This window comes from Mustela nivalis, assembly GCF_964662115.1.
Source record: "Mustela nivalis genome assembly, chromosome: 2".
NCBI classification, from domain to species: Eukaryota; Metazoa; Chordata; class Mammalia; order Carnivora; family Mustelidae; genus Mustela; species Mustela nivalis.
Genome location: NC_139021.1, coordinates 112,818,818 through 112,838,228, shown reverse-complemented (window position 1 = coordinate 112,838,228; position 19,411 = coordinate 112,818,818). Strand labels below are relative to the sequence as shown.

The following is a 19,411-nucleotide window of genomic DNA, read 5'->3' as shown; positions in this document are numbered from 1 at the left end:
GTTGGCAAAGGCGGCCAATTATCTCAGGTGTTCACAAATATTTCCTGGACCTTTCCCACAGAGTAGACGCCAATGAGTTATATGGGAGGGAGACTCTCCTTTTTTTTAAAGAAAGAATTCAGCAGTCATGGAAGTTGAGCCATCTTTCCATGAGTGTGTGATCCTAAATCCTGTCTTAATATTTAACTGTAAAGTAAGGCAATAGCTTAAAACATTTTAAGGTTCTAGTGAGGAGCCCAGTAGGCTAGGTTATCAAACTGTGGAAGAGGCTTCCCAGTGTGCTCGCTACCCCAAACAGATGAGGTGAGGGGAGAACTGGGAGCTCTGCCACCCTCACCCCCTCCAGCATCTTTCGCATTGGACCCTGGAGCTCCTGGTGGGCTCTAATCCCTGCCCGGCTAGAAGGAAAAACTTCTCCTCGTGAGTGTTCACACCTACCACGTGACTGATTGCTACGAAGACTGCTCCCTCGCACTAACACAGAACAGGCCAGGTGGGAGCCTTGATTAGGCTGCTCAGGGACCATGCACAGGGTTTTCAGGTAGATCACACTACTCTTTCAGCAAGGTAGAATGGGGGCTGAGAGGCCCAGCCAGTCAGGAAATGGACATGAAGATCCCAGGTCAAGTGAGACCAAGAGAGGAGGGCAAAGGGATCAGGTGAGAAGCAAGAGAGGACTTAAAAAGCCAAGGGCAGGTGAACATCATGAGGGAGGAAAGACTGTGAGGGAACAGGACAGACAGCGGAGGACAAGAAGGAAGGAACAGGTGTGCTGAGTAATGTGGGTGAGTCTAAGAAAATAATGGCCTAGGTTCTAGAAGTTTCCAGGCTGTGGTTCTCGGGAGGCACCCAGGTGTGCTTTTCCTTCTTGTTCTTGGATTTCTGTGACAGTCCTATGTATTCTCAAACAACTGACCTGTGTATGTTAGCTTGCGTGTTCTCGCAGCCAGAAGACCCAGCCCTAGACCCTGAGCATAAGAGAACCTCCTTTTGTAGGTAGTGGAACCGCGAAACTCTGTCTTTCCCCTCATCCTGTTTTTCCTAATTCTCCCACCTCACGGGAATCCCACAGGGACAAAGCATGGCTGGGAATGTCTGGAGCTTGAGGATTTGAAGGTCACCAGCAGGACTGAGAGCTCGCTCTTCACACTCATGTCCACGAGGTTGGAGATCTTCTATCCCCACAAGGAGGGCTCATTGAATGTTCTCAAGTTGCGAATGATTATCTACCAACAGTGCTGGGGAGCCAGTCTCCTTCCGTCCTACTTGTACCCCTCAAACTGGCCAGGACAGTCCCCCGATTTTCAGTCCCATTCCTTGGAAACAAAAGAGCAAAAGAACAAAAGGTGAGAATTATTTCACTCAGCATAATCTCTTTGAGTCCTGTCCATGTTGCTACAAAAGTTGGGTATTCATCCTTTCTGATGGAGGCATAATACTCCACAGTGTATATGGACCACATTTTTCTTATCCATTCATCTGTTGAAGGGCTCGAAGAGATTATGCTGAGTGAAATAAGTCAAGCAGAGAGAGTTAATTATCACTTGAGAGATTGACAATTGACAAAGAGAGTCAATTTCACTTATTTGTGGAGCATAACAAATAGCATGGAGGACATGGGGAGATAGACAGGAGAAGGGAGTTGGGGTAAATTGGAAGGGGAGGTGAACACTGAGAGACTATGGACTCTGAAAAACAATCTGGGGGTTTTGAAGGGGCGGGGGGTGGGAGGTTGGGGTATCAAGTTGTGGGTATTATAGAGGGCACGGATTGCATGGAGCACTGGGTGTGGTGCAAAAATAATGAATACTGTTATGCTGAAAATAAATTAATTAATTTTTTAAAAAGGTGAGAATTAATTGTAGGGGATGGGCATATCAGGAGAAGATTTCCGATTGTGGCTCCGAGGAGAAAAGAGGCCTGAATGTGATTTGAGTCAGCATGGAGAACTTTCCGTATGCCCTAGGATTCCCACAGAGGCTCCCCCCGCACCCCTCTTGCTGACCTTAGGACCCATTTCACGGAGCAGTTCTTCTCAGATTGGGGCTCAAGGGTGGAGAGAAATTAGAGGGGCATGCCCAAGAAGAAAGGCATTCCCTGTGGAGAAAGAAGCACGGCGGAGGGTGCGGGGAGGGTCAGCATGCTATCTAGACGGAGAACTAAGGACAAGAAGGTAAACTGAGGCTCAATCCTGCCGTGCTCTGTGGGCGGGCAAAGTGGGCATCAGAGTTACAGGAATAGGAGAGGGATGTATCAGAGGCCCTGGGGAAGGGCTTGGCTTTGTAAGGACTGGAGTGAAGATGATGGGGGAGGAGAGGCCCTTCTTGAATCACTTAAAAAACCTGCAGAGACTCAACTGACAGGTTTACCAACAGATGTAAACATACTCTGTCTCAGTTAGGGGTAGGCTCAGAAAGACACACCGAGATCATGGGTAAATTAGACCGAATGTTTCATGTCTGCACTGGGGGAATGGTCTATGTCGCTAACATGTATGTCACTAAATCCTTGGATGTGCTTGTAATTTATATGAAAATGTTAAACAAAAACAAAAACAAAAACAAAAAAACTCCAAACAATCCCGCCTCCCAAAACCAAAAAACAACAAAACCAACCCGGTCTTTCTTTTTTTTTTTTTTTTTTCCTAAGAGAGTTTAAGCTATCCTATGGTCTCTAGCCTTGGATCTTTAATTCACGGCAATGATTTTCAAATCAGTGAAACATTTCCTGCATATTATCAATTTCTGACTACAAATTAGAAAAATGCAAACCCTCTGTCTTAGCACCCGGCATCTCTGAGAAGACATTCTTTTCACAATGACATTTGAAGGCTTTCTGGATGTGACCGATGGGACAGTCATTCTGAGTGAATTTAGAGATTTTAATTACTGTTGTATTTAATTGCAAGTGGGTGCTGTGGAAAAAAAAAAAAAAAGCTGTCAACAAAGGAAGTAATTATTCCAAAGCATTACTTCTGCTCCCCGTTCTCAGTCAAAAATTTCTCACTAAAAATGTGTTTCTTTAAATGTAACTCAAAGCAGCTGATGAAATGTAAGACCATGGAAAGTTTCAAATCACAGAGCAAATGCTGGGGACTTGACTCAGTGGCAAAAGACCTCCCCACCGTCCCTCGTATCCCATCCCGGGGCTTCCTATGTAAGTAAGTTCGGATGCCTGCCGTTTTGTTTCCAAAGCTCAGTATTTTCCACTTAATCACTTCCTTTTCATAATACTTCTGGTGTCTCTGGAGTGTTATTACTGTTTGATTTTTCCCTTTTAATAATGACTCTGACTGTGGTGCCTTTTTTTTTTTTTTTTTAAGAGAGTGGACAGAGCAACACTGAAGCTACAGACAACTGTCCAGACAGGAGGTAATCCCGCAAACCCTCCCAGGATGCCTGCGTCAACAGCCAAGGCCAGCATGTGGAAGGTAGCCTTTCCCAAGATCATTCCTCAGCGTCCTCTAGCCTGCTGGGAACCGCAAAGACATACACCATCCATAAGGCCCTGGGGACCTAATAGATGAGCAGAAGACGAGGTCAAAACCCAGAGTTAGACCGACCCTTTCTGGAAGACAAAGAGGCAGCCGCCTTATCAGTGAATTTAATGAGCACCTATTTGTGTGTGTTAACTTTGCCAAATGCAGAAATCCCTGTCTCTGGGGTGTTTATGATATATTGACGAGACAAGGTGCATACAGACCAAAATGATTTAATTACCATCTCCCCAGGCAGAGGTTCCTAGATGATCTTCCTCAGTGGAATGTCTCTTGTTCTTCCCCATTGGAGAACATCATGATTTTCCTCTTTTCTCCCCCCACATTCAGGACCCTTTTCTACAGATGTAATTGTACATTTATCGGCTTACCTGTTTCTTGTCTGTCTTCCCGTGCAGAGCTGAGCTGTAAGAACAATAAGGCGGGGGCTGTGTTCATTTTGCTGTTGCTCTATATCCAGAAGCTAACACGGTGCCTGCAACATAGTAAGTGCTCAATAAATGTTTCTTGAAGGGATGAACAAATGAATGAGTGAGTGAACAAAGGAAAGAGAAGCTTGGCTGGGGAAAGTCTCCTAGGCCAGGAGAACATGTCGCAGACCCAGCTAGAAAGGAAGCTGGTTGAAGCCCCTTTTGACAAGGATAAGCCACTTTCCTCCCCAGAAATGACTCCAAACGGCAGGTGGGTGGGTATCTCTATTCCTAGAGGGGCCTCCTAACTGAGGACCTCGTGGAAATAATAAAGGAATCCAACAAGGGTGACAGAGATGCCATTGAGAAAAGAACCACACATATTTTATTCTATATTAAGACAATCATTATATAACCAGGGGTAGAATTTTGATGACAGCCACCATCCCTTCCTCCCTGAGGGGCTACACAGAGCTGTTGCCCAGTGTGGCTTGGGGATCTGTTTCTGTTCTGGCTTGATCTAGATTTTTCTTCTCCCAGCCTCTGCTGACCTCCTTCTGAGTCTGACATAGGTCCTTAACCTACTCTGCCTGCTTGGGAATCCATTACTTCCTTGTTTCGGGGTCTTTATTACTATTTGCAGAATATTCTCAGTCTCTGAAAATGTGATTGCTCAAATTTCACTTTAAAGACAGTCTGTATCAGCTGATATTTATAGGAGTTTTACCTCCCTACGTGCTAGGCTGCAGAAAGCCTCCTGCCGGGAGTTGAATGATGACTATCCCTTCTTCAGTTCTGTCTATAGTAACTCCCACAGGGCGCTCAGATATGTCACATGCACTTTTGTTTTGTTTTAGCTTAGCTTTAGGTCAGGCTAGTGTTTGGCTAGAAAATGAAAGATGGGTTTTACGTCGCTTTTCTGCTAGGCTCCTAGCAAGCCACTTGTGGTTGTGCGTGTGTTACTCTTTGGGAACTTAAATCTAGGAGGACTTGGAGCTCTCAAAATAATTTGCTTTTAGCAAGTGAATTCTTTCTTTAACTTTTCTTGCAAAGACACAGTATGGACCATTATGTCAATCCAATAAACTGTGAGGGTGTGGAACAATGGGGGGAAAAAAACACTGAATTGTGTGTCTGGGGGCCAGAGTCCAGCCTCGGTTTGGGCCCCAAAAAACTGTGTGGCCTTGGACTGGTGCTCATTTTTAAACTGCTATCAGCTCAAGCAAAACCTGGGTCAGAGCAGCTTTTGAAACTGGCCATGATCCACTGTTTGCAAAAAAATTTTTTTAATATCCATGCTTCAAATGGGAAAGAACTAGTAGAAAGCTTATAAGAATAGCACTGAAAACTGCTATCATCAGCAAGGAAAAGAAGTGAGGATGAGAAAAATATCCATTTTTTTTTTTTCATTTCACAAAAGAATCCCGGCTTATTGTTTTCCCCCTTCTCAGCATACAGAGGCAGCCTTAAAACGTGAGTTAACCAAAGCAAACGATTCCAAGCTAATATTTTTTTTCTTTTTTTTTTTTTAACTTTTATTTTTTATAAACATATATTTTTATCCCCAGGGGTACAGGTCTGTGAATCACCAGGTTTACACACTTCACAGCACTCACCAAAGCACATACCCTCCCCAATGTCCATAATCCCACCCCCTTCTCCCAAACCCCCTCCCCCCAGCAACCCTCAGTTTGTTTTGTGAGATTAAGAGTCACTTATGGTTTGTCTCCCTCCCAATCCCATCTTGTTTCATTTATTCTTTTTTTTAAGATTTTATTTATTTATTTGACAGAGAGAGATCACAAGTAGGCAGAGAGGCAGGCAGAGAGAGAGAGAGGAGGAAGCAGACTCCCTGCCGAGCACAGTGCCCGATGCAGGACTCGATCTCAGGACCCTGAGATCATGACCTGAGCTGAAGGCAGCAGCTTAACCCACTGAGCCACCCAGGCATCTCCGAGCTGATATTTTGTTGTCTTTAAAGTTATAGCGGCATCAGATGATTTTATAGCCCACTGGGGCCAGAAGATTCGCTGGGAAGCAGAGTGTACCTACATGAGCAAGTTGTACTATATAAAGTGGCAAGTGATCTCAGACAATTACAGAAACCTTCCTGTCTCAGTTGGTACCCTGGAGACAGCCGTTAATGCTGGCATACACTGCTAAAACTGTCAGCAATAAGACGTGAGGAAAACCCAAACCAGAACTTTTAACAAATTATGAGGTTGTGGAAAAGAGCAGAAACGTCTTGGTAATGACTTACATTAACAATACAGCTGCCTCCTCGAGCTCCCCGAGTCATAAAACACTAACAGCTAGGGGCTGAAAGGAAAACATGTGCACGTTACAAGGAAATGAAGATCAGAGAAACGGACTTTGCATGGGGGTGTGGTGGTTGCCAAGCTAAATGCAGAAGAGCCACGGTTCCGCTGATGCGAAAAGAGTCAACCACGACACAGGGAAGGCGGCCGAGTGGGCTTATCTCATGCACAGGCCTCAGTGACTAAAGGTGGTTCAGGTGGAAATCGCTGGGTTTAAACCACCAGCAGTAGTGATGGGGGCTATAGCTCGGTCTCCTCATCCGTCAACTATGGCCAATGGCTTCTGTAAAGAAAGCATTTTGGGGGCACCTGGGTGGCTCCGTGAGTTAAGGCCTCTGCCTTTGGCTCAGGTCACGATCTCGGGGTCCTGGGATCAAGCCCCACTTTGGGCTCTCTGCTCAATGGGGAGCCTCCTTCCCCCTCTCTCTCTCTGCCTGCCTCTCTGCCTACTTGTGATCTCTGTCAAATAAATAAATAAAATCTTAAAAAAAAAAAAAAAAGCACTTTGAAGAGTGCCTCGTGACTGAACACTCTGGAAATGTTCGCTGTTACTACTCTCATTTCTACTGCCACTGCTAGGAATGAGCCTCGTCAATCCAAACCAGACTCTTTTTTTCCCCCCAAAACATGGATAAAACCAGAAAATAGTATCAGAAACTGGCAAACGACTTCAAGAGTTGGTTAGACACAAGTCTCTATGTTCCCACATTGTTGGTTTATTCGTTTTATTACTGATTTATACAACAAATATTCATCGAGCCCTGTACTGGGGCAAGGCTCCATGGCCTAGGATTCTGACAATGAATAAGATATAGTCTCTGACCCCGAAGAGCTCACAACCTGGCTGGTGGAGAGCAGACAGAGCAGACATTCTGAGGAGTTACATTTCAGGTAAGGGAGGGTACAGCGGGAGGACAGAGAAGAAGGAAGCCGGAGGGAGGAAGCCTTGATCCAGACTGTCTGGGGTAGGGGAGGAGAGTGGGGATGGGCCATGGTCAGGCAGCATTCCCTAGAGGTGATGTCTGGACAAAAATGTGAGGTGTCACTGTTTCAGTTAGAATGGAGACGGCCAATCAGATTGAGGGTAACAGCCAGAACACCTTGAATTCCCTAGCACCATTGACAAAGAACTCAAAGTGTGCTTTTGAAGTCAATGCCTACCTTTGTTCTTTCTTCCAATTAATAGAATGGAATCTTTATGGGCCATGATTTTATATTATCTCCTCTTGCAAAGGAAATGCTACTTTTATTTATTATTTATTATTTTTTGAGAGAGAGGGAGAGTGAGCTTGCAAGTGGGGCAGGTGGGGGAGGAGGGGACGGGGAGAGGGAGAGAGAGAGAATCTTAAGCGGGCTCAGCACAGAGCCTGACCTGGCTCTCGATCTCACGATCTCACCACCTTGAGCCGAAATCAAGAATTGGACGCTTAGGGCGCCTGGGTGGCTCAGTGGGTTAAAGCCTCTTCCTTCGGCTCGGGTTATGATCCCAGGGTCCTGGGATCGAGCCCTGCATCTGGCTCTCTGCTCAGTAGGGAGCCTGCTTCTCCTCTCTCTGCCTCCTTCTCCGTCTACTTTTAAACTGTCTGTCAAATTAAAAAAAAAAAATAAGTCTTTAAAAGAGTTGGACGCTTAACTGACTGAGCACCCCATAGAGGAAACAGTAATTTTCACGCTAACAGCATACATTTATAAAGGGTAACTTGCCACCATCACACTATGTAAGGTCCGTCTGGATGCATGAAGTCCTGTGGGGCCTTGGGCTGACCAAGACTGACCCCTACTAAGGTTGTACAGACTCCAGGTCTTAGGGCAGAGCTACTCCAGGCCCTGGTGTGTGCAACTGCGTTTCTGTTACACCACAACCGGGCAGGAGGTAGATGCGATGGCTGTGGCATCCTCTGTCAGAGGGAGAGGAAAGAGGTGGGGAAAAGGAACTCACTGTGAGCAGATAGAAGGCCAATGAGGCTACAGGTGAGGTCCTGTGGGAAATCCAAGACTGCCCTGCTCAGTACGCCATTGGGCAAGCGACATAAGCCAGAGAAAGGTGCCAGTCCCTAACCTCAGAAGAAGTCCTGGACACCAAGACACAGAAATCAAGATTTTTTTTCTAATCCTGAAATTGACCACTGTTGATTTTAACATGCAGTAGGACAGAGAGACGTTTTAGAAAGCCCTGGAGAAACTGTCGGTGAAAGCGTTCACATAGGGAATGTGCTTCCTGTTGTTCAATGCAGCTGTCTTCTTGTGGAACTCCCCTTTGAAAAATGAACTTGAGGATCTTCAAAGAACAGAGTTATGCTCCACCCTAGCTCTGCACATCTGAAAAATGGGAAAGAGCATTTTCCGTTCTTTTTATTGAGTCGTGACCCTCAAAATGCATTTCCTTAATTCAAAGAGTCCCTCTAACATTTGGTAGTTTAAACAATTGGTTTAAAATATGTGAATAACTAGGCTTCATTTGTTGGGAATCAAGACCACTTGGAGAAAAAATAGAGAAAGATGCAAAGAATGTCTGAGAATTGTGGGTATTTCATTCCTTTTAAAAACCACACTTCACTTGCTCAATGAAAAAGAAAAAAAAAACCCTTTTATTTTTAAAGCTTCTTTCAAGCTGAAACTGTCTATGTCCAAGCTGTAGCCTAGAGCAAAATTTTACAGCTGAGTAACAAACCTCTTAAAACAGGGATTTATAATGGAAATGCTATCCGAGAGTTAATTACAGTGGGCTCCAGAAGGGTGTAATTTTTTTCATCAGTTCGGAGAGAACGCCAACCTGGTGTGACCATATTTACCCCAAACCTCAGACTCCATTAATTCATTCCACTGGGCTATACAGCAAAAGCCAGTGTCCAGGTCCCTCTCTCTCTCTTTTTTTTTTTATCCACTTTATAGCCCTAGTTTGTCTAAAAGGTTTCAGAAAAAGAAAAGTTCTTTTAAGAGAGGCCAGTATCAATAACAGAGGTTTTAAATTAGGACAGCCAAAGACCAAGAACGAAGTCCTGCTTGTTCTTAAGGGAAGAAACACAAACACACTCTTACTAAAAACAAAGTTTAAAAACCTGAAACCTTAATTATCTTTAGACTTCTCTTTGGACTTTGACAGGGTAAGGTTTTCATTCCTAGGAGGTCTGTTTTCTGAAAGTGCACCTGCTGCCTCATTGATGACTAAAGGAGTTAGCCTGTGACCAAGGGGACTGGGTGACACCAGGACCAAAGAGCAGAATTACCAGGGGGGATTTAAAAAAATAGATCTGCCTGAGTTCTAACGCTAGAGATTTAGATCCAACAGCCTGGGGGTGGCCAAGAGATTGAAAAGTTCCCTTGTGGATTTTAACAGGGGGCCAAGACTCAGAATCAGAGCTCTGTCCCTTCTACAAAAAGTGGGGACCATGGACCAGTAGTGCCCGTATCATCTGGAAAGGCAGAATCTCAGGCCATGCCCTATTAGAACCGGTATTTTAGCAGGACAATTGGGGGATTTCCCCAGGGCATTAAAGTTTGGGAATCAGGGCCCTACACTACAGCTATTGCAAACAACCTGCTGATAGTCTCAGACTCAGTCTTAGAGGAGTTCCAGTATACCCACCGAAAATATGATCTGCCCAATGTTCCATGCAATAAATACAGATAGGGAGTATTCCTTCACCTGATCAGAGTTGGAGGAGAACAAAAGGATGGTACTGATGAGATGGGTGTCCCTAAAGCTTTCTGGGCTCTGGATTCAGGACACATGCAGAGTTGGAAAGTGGGACGACGGGAGGGGGAGGGAGACAGCGGTTGAAATGAGTGATGATTCATCCATGTTCATAATGGAGCAGCCATTAAATATTTTGAAAATCATCTCTGTTTTTCTGTTTTGGCACACCCCAGTGTGTTTCTTGTCATCAACTGAAGCATGCTAGGCTCTTTCCATCAAAAGTCCTAGTCCTAGGCTCTACTTCCCCCTGGACGCTCTTCTCCACATCTTTGCACGGCCAGCGACTTCTTGGCATAAATAACCCAGCTTGTCACTTGGGCAGCAAAACCCTCCTTGGCTACAAGCTAGCGTAGCCACCCAGAATTTTATAACATCATCTTCCTTTTAATTCCTTCCATAGCACTTATTCCATCCTGTTTCTTGGTTTTCTTATTTGTTGGTTTATTCTCTCTCTCCCCTCTTTAAAATGCATTCTTCATGAGAATGGGGAACTTGTCTTAATTCAGTGCTCTGTCTGCATTCAGTCACTCATTAAACCAGTGCTGCTTGTTCACGGGCCATCTGTTATGTGCAGGGACAGTTCTAGATGCCAGGGATGGAGTACTTTTAAGAGTGCCTGCCCTAGAAGAACTGTTCAATAAATCTTGATTGTTAAACTAATCCATGCTCTTCAACAAACATTTTTACAAGACCATTATAGGCTATTCAAAGTGCTGTGAGCTAGAGGATTACAAATGTAGATTCTAACTATAAGGAGTTCATATTCTAGTATGAACAATAAGGCAATAAGATAACCCGAGAAGCATTAAAGTAGCCTTCAGAACAAAAAGCTTTGGGAAGGACAGAGGTGAGTCAAGAATGCTACTTAGGAAAAAGTCGAGGGGAAGCAGTGTCTGGAGATCATTTTGAGAGATGACATTTCTAGAATACCCTTAAGGGGAAATCAGGTAGGACCAGGCAAAGAAATGATAGAACATTCCAGTTAGAGGACAAGGCTAAGCAAGAGATGTGAAAGAAGATGAAATGAGCGAAATGGTCAAGAGGCTCATGGGGCCAGAGGGAAAGTGGCATTCAGGTAGAAAGTGAAAGAAGTGATGCCGGAAAGTCAGGTGGAGGTACAACCCTGATAGGTGTACCACCAGCAGCATTTTAATCCGGGCTACCTTTCTGGCCAATAATTTCTTTGTATGCATTAGGGATTTTTAAATTGTTAATTCTCTTGGACTCAATATCCCCATTTTTAAGTTTTGTTTTGTTTTGTTTTTTAAAGAAAATAAGCATATATTTGGACAGTGATTTATGTTTAAAATGTTTGTGGGTAAAGGGTTTATAAAGCTTTTCCCTATTTCTGCATGAGAATTTGACCTTCATTTACCTGGTAACCTGATGAAAGGGCGCATCAAGTATGTTGACAACTAGTCAACATGACTTATAGTAAACCTGACCTTGGGCTGTGCTGAGTGGCATCTAGGCTATGGGAACTATAAATAACAGATAGGAACCATAGCTCTGAGCTTCTCTGAGCATGTGCTCTTATAACTGGACATGTCCTTTATAAGGACCCTGAAACTTGTCCCAGTGAAACTGTTGTCAGAGTTATGGTTCCCTGGGGAGGCATAAAGCTTCTAAACCAGGACAGTTCCTGTGCTTAACTTGATGTGCATTTCATCTCTTTGCACATGAACTTCTGTGGACCACTGCAAGGAGTACCCATTTTTGCCCTTCCAGCAAGTTCTGTTCCCGTTCTACACAACTTTGAGTAGAATGTGTCATGTGCGTTCTTTGTGATGCTGAATGTTGAGAACCAAGAAGAATTCTTGATGCTAAATGTATAAACCAGAGTTCTGTTTTTGTTTTTATTTTAAGATTTTATTTATTTATTTGACAGAGAGATCACAAGCAGGCAGGCAGGCAGGCAGAGAGAGAGAGAGAGAGAGGAGGAAGCAGGCTCCCTGTTAAGCAGAGAGCCCGATGCGGGGCTCGATCCCAGGACCCTGGGATCATGACCTGAGCCGAAGGCAGAGGCTTTAACCCACTGAGCCACCCAGGCGCCCCAAACCAGAGCTTTATAAGATCAATATTAGGGGGTGCCTGGCTGGCTCAGTGGGTTAAGCCACTGTCTTCGGCTCAGGTCATGATCTCAGCGTCCTGGGATCGAGTCCCGCATCGGGCTCTCTGCTCAGCAGAGAGCCTGCTTTCCTCTCTCTCTCTCTCTCCCTCTCTCTGCCTGCCTCTCTGCCTACTTGTGATCTCTCTCTGTCAAATAAATAAATAAAATCTTTAAAAAAAAAAGATCAAAATTAGGGACAAGCTAAATGCCTAACAATAGAGGAATATACTCTACTCATAGAGTATAGTTCATTCAAATAAGCAAGAATAAACTATTGGCATTACTTCAAAATAAAAAGTTGCACAGCAAAGGAAATGATCAATGAAATGAAAAGGCAACCTACTGAATGGAAGAAGATATTTGCAAATCACCTATCGGACAAAGGGTTATTATCCAAAATATATAAAGAACTTACACAACTCATCACTCTCAAAAATAATCCAGTTAAAAATTGATAAAATACATAAACAGCCACTTCTCCAAACATCCAGATGGCCAAAAGACACATGAAAGAATGCTCAACATCACTGATCATCAGGGAAATGCAAATCAAAACTACCATGAGATAGCACCTCACCCCTGTCAGAACGGCTGAAATAAAAAACCCAAGACATGAGTGTTGGCGAGAATGTAGAGAAAGGGGAACCATTGTGCACTGTTGGTGGGAATGTAAACTGGGCACCCACTGTGGAAAACAGTATGGAGGCTCCTCAAAAAGTTAAAAATAGGGATGCCTAGGCAGCTGAGTCAGTTAAGCGTCTGCCTTTGACTCAGGTCATGATCTTGAGGTCCTGGGATGGAGCCCTGAGTAGAGCTCCCTGCTCAGCAGGGAGTCTGCTTCTCCCTCTCCCTCGGCCCCTGCCCCTGCTTATGCACACACATACTTTCTCTCTCTCAAATAAATAAAATATTTTTTTAAAAAGTTAAAAAAAAAAAAAAACTACCTCATGATCCAGTAATTGCACTACTGGGTATTTACCTAAAAAATACAAAATTACTAATTCAAAAGGGTATATGCACTCTTAAGTTTATTGCAACATTGTTTACAATAGCCAAATTATGGAAATGATCCCCGTGTCCATCACTAGATGAAGACATAAAGAAGATGTGGTATATGGAATGGAATATTACTCAGTCATAAAAAAGAGCTAAATCTTGCCATTTGCAACAACATGGATGGATCCAGAGGGTATAATGCTAGGTGAAGTAAGTCGGTCAGAGAAAGACAAAGACCACATAATTTCATTTATTTGTGGAATTTAAGAAACAAAACAAATGAGCAAAGTAAAAGAGAGAGAGAGAGAGAGAGAGAGAGAGAGAGAGAAAGGTAAACCAAGAAATGGGCTCTTAACTACAGAGAACACACTGATGGTCACCAGAGGGGAGGTGGGTGGGGGATGGGGGAATAGGATATGGGGATTAAGGAGTGCACTTGTGATGGGCCCCAGCTGACATATGGAAGCACTGAATCCTTATATTGTACCCTCGGAACTAACACTACACTGTACGTTAACTATACTAGACTTTAAAATAAAATTTGAAAAACAAATAGATCTACTTCATTCATAAAATGGAACATGAAGCAGCTCTAAAAGTTCATGTTTCTGAAGAATAGTATCAATGGGAAATAAATGGTCATAATATATATTAACTTAAAAAGTATAATATGAGAAGGAATATATGGTGTGAACACGTAACACATGTTTGTATGAAACAGGAAGGAGCTCCAACCAGAGTACAGGAAGAGAATAAGGCCACATATAAAGACATCTTCCATTTTGCCATCTTTTCCCTCCTCTCTTTTCCAAGGTGCAACTAATTTTCCCAACTCAGATATTGGTGATTCATGCCATCTGGGCCATCACAGAGCTCAGTACCCTGGCCACAGTGTCCAACTTATGACCAAGGTCAACCGATCAGGGTTTCTTATGCCCCTCTCCATAGTCACTGCCTGGGCACGTGGGCTCAGGTGGTACTCGAAGGTACAAATACTGGGACAATAAACTGAAACTCTTGATTTGTTTTTGGATGAAGAGATGAAAAAACAGTTGTGGCTAGCGCCCAGGTTCCTGCCATGAGGTGGGGAGCAACAGTCACCTTCCATCCCGCGGGCTGCCCAGGGAGGGACGGTCAACTTGTGTAAGAGTTAGACAATCACAATATCACAGAAATCCAGAACAAGGAGAGGATGTGACACGTGTTTGTTAAATTTAGTTCAACAACAGTACTTTTCTTTTTCTTCTCTTCTTTGAAAAAGCCTGCTAGCACCAAGGTCTCTGAGGTCTGCTGGTATGATCTGGTCTTAGGACCCAGAAAAGAAATGCTGCTCTAAGGAAATAATGGATCAGGCCATGGACCATGACTTACTTCTTTGTGCTTTGTTTCATTTACTAGATATTTTTACAGCTAAAAATTACTCTTAATATATATGTTGAACATAGCTTTTACACAATATGCATAGACATATATGTATGGCTTACAAGATGGTAACATGCAAATGATTTCATGATTTTTCCTCTTTAGGCTTAATAATGTGCCATAAGCATCCTTCCGTGCCAGCACACAGGGCTCTATGACTCTGTCATAATCACTCTTTACTACCCTCCTGTGAACTGACGGGTACAGTCATACCTATCTTGGCCACGTGACCTCATTTCACCGCTAGGTGTCTCAGTGTTTGTCTAAGTGGGGTTAACTGACAGAGGATTTGCTATAAATGAAAGTGAAATACTGTAAGTAAAACCCTTAGCACAGTGCTGAAACAGAATGGGCTCAGTAATTGGAGTTCTATCACTATTTCTCCTATGGAATTCTTACTCCATTAATATTGTCATCAGTGGATAGCTGAGTTATTTCCGATTTCTGATTCAACAAACAAGACGGCAACACACAGTTTACCCTTGTGTGATTTTTAAAGACTAAACTCCAAAAAGCAAGACTGCTGGGCACAGTATATACCACACGCATACAAAGAGAAATGTGACAGCATACACACACGTATACACAGCATATACACAGCATGACCCCAGGACTTCGGTTACACAAAGACACTCTTATGAAAAAGAATATTTCAGGGGCTCAGAGGTTATCTCTTGGGAGCTGGCCAAGGGCTAGTCCTAAAGACACATTTCTTTGGCAAGTGTGGGGTCTGAACGACACAGGCCTGCTGAGTTAACCCTTTTCTGCCCCCGGGGAGATGCATGAGCCAAGACAGAGAGGTGGAAATGCACAACCCACACTTAGGGACAAGAGTGCAAACCAGTAGCATTAAAGGGAAGGAGAGGAGCGAGAGGTCAAGTGGAAAAGTAGCTTCGCCCAAACCATGAAGAGGAACCATGAAGAGGTTCAATGCACAGAAGCACGGGGATGAGGATAACGCACGTGGGAGTGGTTTTAAAGATAAGCTGGAGGGAAGATTCTGGAGCCTGGGGACCCTGCCAACACATCGTGGGACAAGATGGCCTGAAGCAGTGGGAATGGAGAGGGCCTGTGCAGGAGACTGTGAAAAGCAGCCAACTTTCAAAGTCACTGAAAATGGGGACAAAGCTGAGGGGCTAGAATCCTAGAGCCCTCTAGGATCGTAAGCCCATGTGGTTAAAAGTAACAGCCTCCTGATACCAACAGACGTGCCAGGAGAGCCTTCGGATCCATTTACCAACTGTTTATCAAGGGCCTACCAAGTGCCGAATGAACCATCATCCAAGTTTGGTTCATGAGCCCCCCTCCGTCCCCTGAGGAGCTTGTCGACAAAGCCTATTACACCCCCCAAGAGCTACCAAATTCAAGTCTCTAGTGCAGGGCTTGGAAATCTGCATTTTCTACAAGCTCCCCAGATATTCTCACCACTAAAATTTGAGATTCTCTGTTCTCTCTGGTGCCCAGAAAGTCATTTACACTGGGAATTTAAATATATCTCAAGTTGTGAAAAGAGGGAGGAAAAACTATAGAAACCAATAGATACAGGGGTTTTTTTTGTTGGTTTTTTTTTTTTTCTTCCTCCTTTTTCCCAATTCAGGATGGGAGTCTCCATGGTAGGCATGGAGTGAGGCTAAAACTACATTTTTCTGGGTGGCTACATATGTGTGTGTGTGTGTGTGTGTGTGTGTGTGTGTGTGGCCTTTCTGTTAGGAAAGGATGGCTAAGATCTGCAGACGACGAGGATGTCCAAGTGCATGGCCCTATGTGTGATCTGATGAGGCCGAAGCTCTTTTAACCAAGAATGACAAAGTCTTTGCCCAGCACAACCTAAGACTGCTACAAAAAATACATGACATATATTTTGGAAATGAGCACATTAAAAGATGCCTTTATATATGGAGAAAGCAGAGAATTTTATTTAAGTTTGGGCAGCCCTTTAGAACGTTCATGAACGTTTTTAAAAGCAAAGTTCCAGGGAAGCAAATGTTGCTAGTGACAGCCCAGAGCTCAGGACATAAGCCGAATGAAATAAAAAATCCAAGGATTTTTTGTTTTGTTTTGTTTTCTCTCCTAACCTCTTCACCTGGCCTTCGCCTCCCCCTCCCCCATCCTTCTCCTTCCCTATAGGAGTCCTTTCCCCTCCTGGTCGACAGTGGAGAAGCAGCATGTTCCAGAATACGCAGCCCTCTTAATCTAATACAGCTCTGATGGTTTCTTTCATTAAGTTTCAGCATCCTTCTGAAAATCTGGCAAATACTATGATACATGCTATCTCCGTTAAATGTATTAAAAGAACATTCAATCAGGAAATTAGTTAACTATTCTCTAAATAAATTATATTTGAGATGCTACATATAAAATATGATAATTCAGAGAGTAAATCAAATTATACATAATATTTTAATGTTCTGTTGAAGAGAGTGAACAGGGCATAAGCTTTAGGGCCAGACAGAGATCAGTTTGATTTATGGCTCTAGATTCGGGGAAGTTATTTAGGTTTTCTGAATCCATTATTAGATTCTCATCCATTACCATTGTTTCTGAGCCGGGCATTATCGGCATTTGAGGCAGGATAATCTTTTGTCCCATGAGGTGGTCCTCAGCATTTCTCACCGTGGTCCTCCTCCTTTTTCTAGCTACTAGATCCCAGGAGCATTCTCAGCTCTCACCTTGAGATACCCAAATACCGTTACAAACCTGAAAACGCCCCCCACCCCCGGGAAGGTGGTGATGCTCCCAGCTAAAAGCAGGTGCATTAAATGAATAATAATAATGCCTCTCCAAGTTGGAAAATTTTTCCTGGCACTTTGGGGTAAACCAAGAGGTAGCTTAATCCCAGCCCGGTCCATAGGGGCTGCTGTGCAGAGCAAGCTGCTTTATCTAAACATCCCACCGGTAACACTGCAGTAGGAGTAAGACCTGAGGGTTGTAGTAAGAATGCAATGAAGCATCACGCGCTAAGCACCGGGCAGCCAGGCTGGTGCAGTCAAGTCAGTCGCGTGGGTGCTGTCCAGATGGGAAAGCCATGCTATTTGTTATACTCCACAAATAAGTGAAATCATATGATAATTGACTCTCTCTGCTTGACTTATTTCACTCAGCATAATCTCTTCCAGTCCCATCCATGTTGCTACAAAAATTGGGTATTCATCGTTTCTGATGGAGGCATAATATTCCACAGTGATCAGGTCCTGCATTTTTAACTTCCCAATCTCCATATGATTCTTTTTAAAAAATAATTTCTATCCACTTACTGAGATTTATTATTTGTTGATTCAGAATGTCATAATTTCCTTAGATTCTTTAAAAATAATTTCATTTAGCTGCTTTGAAGTATTGGTCTACTAAATCCAACATTTGGGGAGACTCAGATAATTTCTATTGACCGCTTTCTTTTTTAGTCACATTTTCCAGTTGCCTTAACTTTTTGTGGTAAACTGAACATTTTAGATAACATATTGCAGCAACTCTGGATTCTGACTCCCCCCATCAACAGTGGTGGTTTTTGATTTGTATTGTTGTTTGTTTTGTTTGTTTGGCAAATTGACTGGGCTAACACAAATGAAATGTGTCTCCCCACGGAGTATAGCTAGTTATGTCCATGCTTGGTTTTCTTTTAATTCTTGTTTTCATTTTTAAACCTGGATTCCTAGGGGTCACCCTTGCAACTGCACAGTTCAGTGGTCAGCCAATGACTGGATTGAGGTTATTCCACTCAAACATCTTGAGCTAGTAAAGTCTCCATCCTCTGATGAATAGATCCAACAGTAAATGGTTTTCCAAGCATAAAGCTTCTCAGATTATCACATGCCTTTTGTTGATTCTACAACACTTAAGTTTTTCTTTCTTTTTCCAGCTTTATAATCACTTTTTTTGGGAGGAAGATTAACCAAGCTTCTTATTTGGTCACAGCTGGAAGTCCTTGAAATCAGGATCTTGACTTTTCATCTCTGCATTCTAAGGTTTAACTCATAGTAGGCTTGCAGAAACTGTTGGCAGAGAAGTTCACTTTTTAATTTTCTTTTTTTAAAGATAGATACATTTCCTAAATATCACGTGGACAATTATTTGTTACCTCTGATTTTTCAAGCTGATGGCTACTGATTCCTTGATGACATTTGCAGGTTCCCTGAAAGTCATATGATGCATGACACAGAACTTGTTTATTGAATAAATTTATTGAATTTACTGAATAAATTTAGCCTTTTTTTAAATTTAGTCTTTCTTAGTACTCTCTCCCCTCCTGCCCAGTTTTATTGAGATGTAATTGACATATAATTGTGTACATATAGGTGTATAACATGATGATTCAATACCCACGCATATTGAAAAATGATTATCTTGGTACTCTTGAACTATTTCTTCTCTTATTATAGTTGTGTTATTTATAGTTTTACCTCTCAAAGACCAAATACAATTTTTCTTGACAATTTCTGGGTTCCCATCTTTGTTTGTTTCTCTTTGTTCACAACAATTTCCCTCAGAGAATTGATAACCTCATGCTACCTACTGTGTAAGCAGTTATACTCTAAATGAAGGAAAACTGCATGAACACCTTACAAATTGGGGGCAATAACTGAGTGTCTTTTGCTGATTACCTATTTGCAAATGAAAAACCAAGTAACTATAATGAAGATAATTAGAGATATTGCATCATAATATGTATTATTTTCTTTCTTTATTTTATGCAGAGTAATATAGGTTTGACTATCTCTTATTGAAGATACTCTTATAAATAACATCCAATTTATCAGACCTCACAATTATTTTTTTTAAAGATTTTATTTATTTATTTGACACAGAGAGAGAGGTCACAAGTAGGCAGAGCAGCAGGCAGAGATAGAGGGGGAAGCAGGCTCCCTGCTGAGCAGGGAGCCCAATGCAGGGCTCAATCCTGGGACCCTGAGATCATGACCTGAGCCAAAGGCAGAGGCTTAACCCACTGAGCCACCCAGGCACCCC

At 43.0% G+C, this 19,411-nt stretch overlaps 1 long non-coding RNA gene across 5 annotated transcripts in view; it reads right to left on the bottom strand.

The window, feature by feature from the left end:
• The window catches only part of LOC309859871, a 32,622-nt gene that overhangs the window by 1,151 nt on the left and 12,060 nt on the right, over positions 1–19,411 (bottom strand). For 3 of the 5 annotated variants that reach the window (XR_014308993.1, XR_014308994.1, XR_014308995.1), the window contains 2 exons: positions 3,868–3,971; positions 2,671–2,914 (listed from right to left, as the gene is read on the bottom strand). This is a non-coding gene — a long non-coding RNA (uncharacterized lncRNA). Of the gene's footprint in view, positions 1–2,670; positions 2,915–3,867; positions 3,972–6,166; positions 6,827–19,411 lie in introns of those variants that run through there. The other 2 variants (XR_014308996.1, XR_014308992.1) reach the window with 2 other exon arrangements.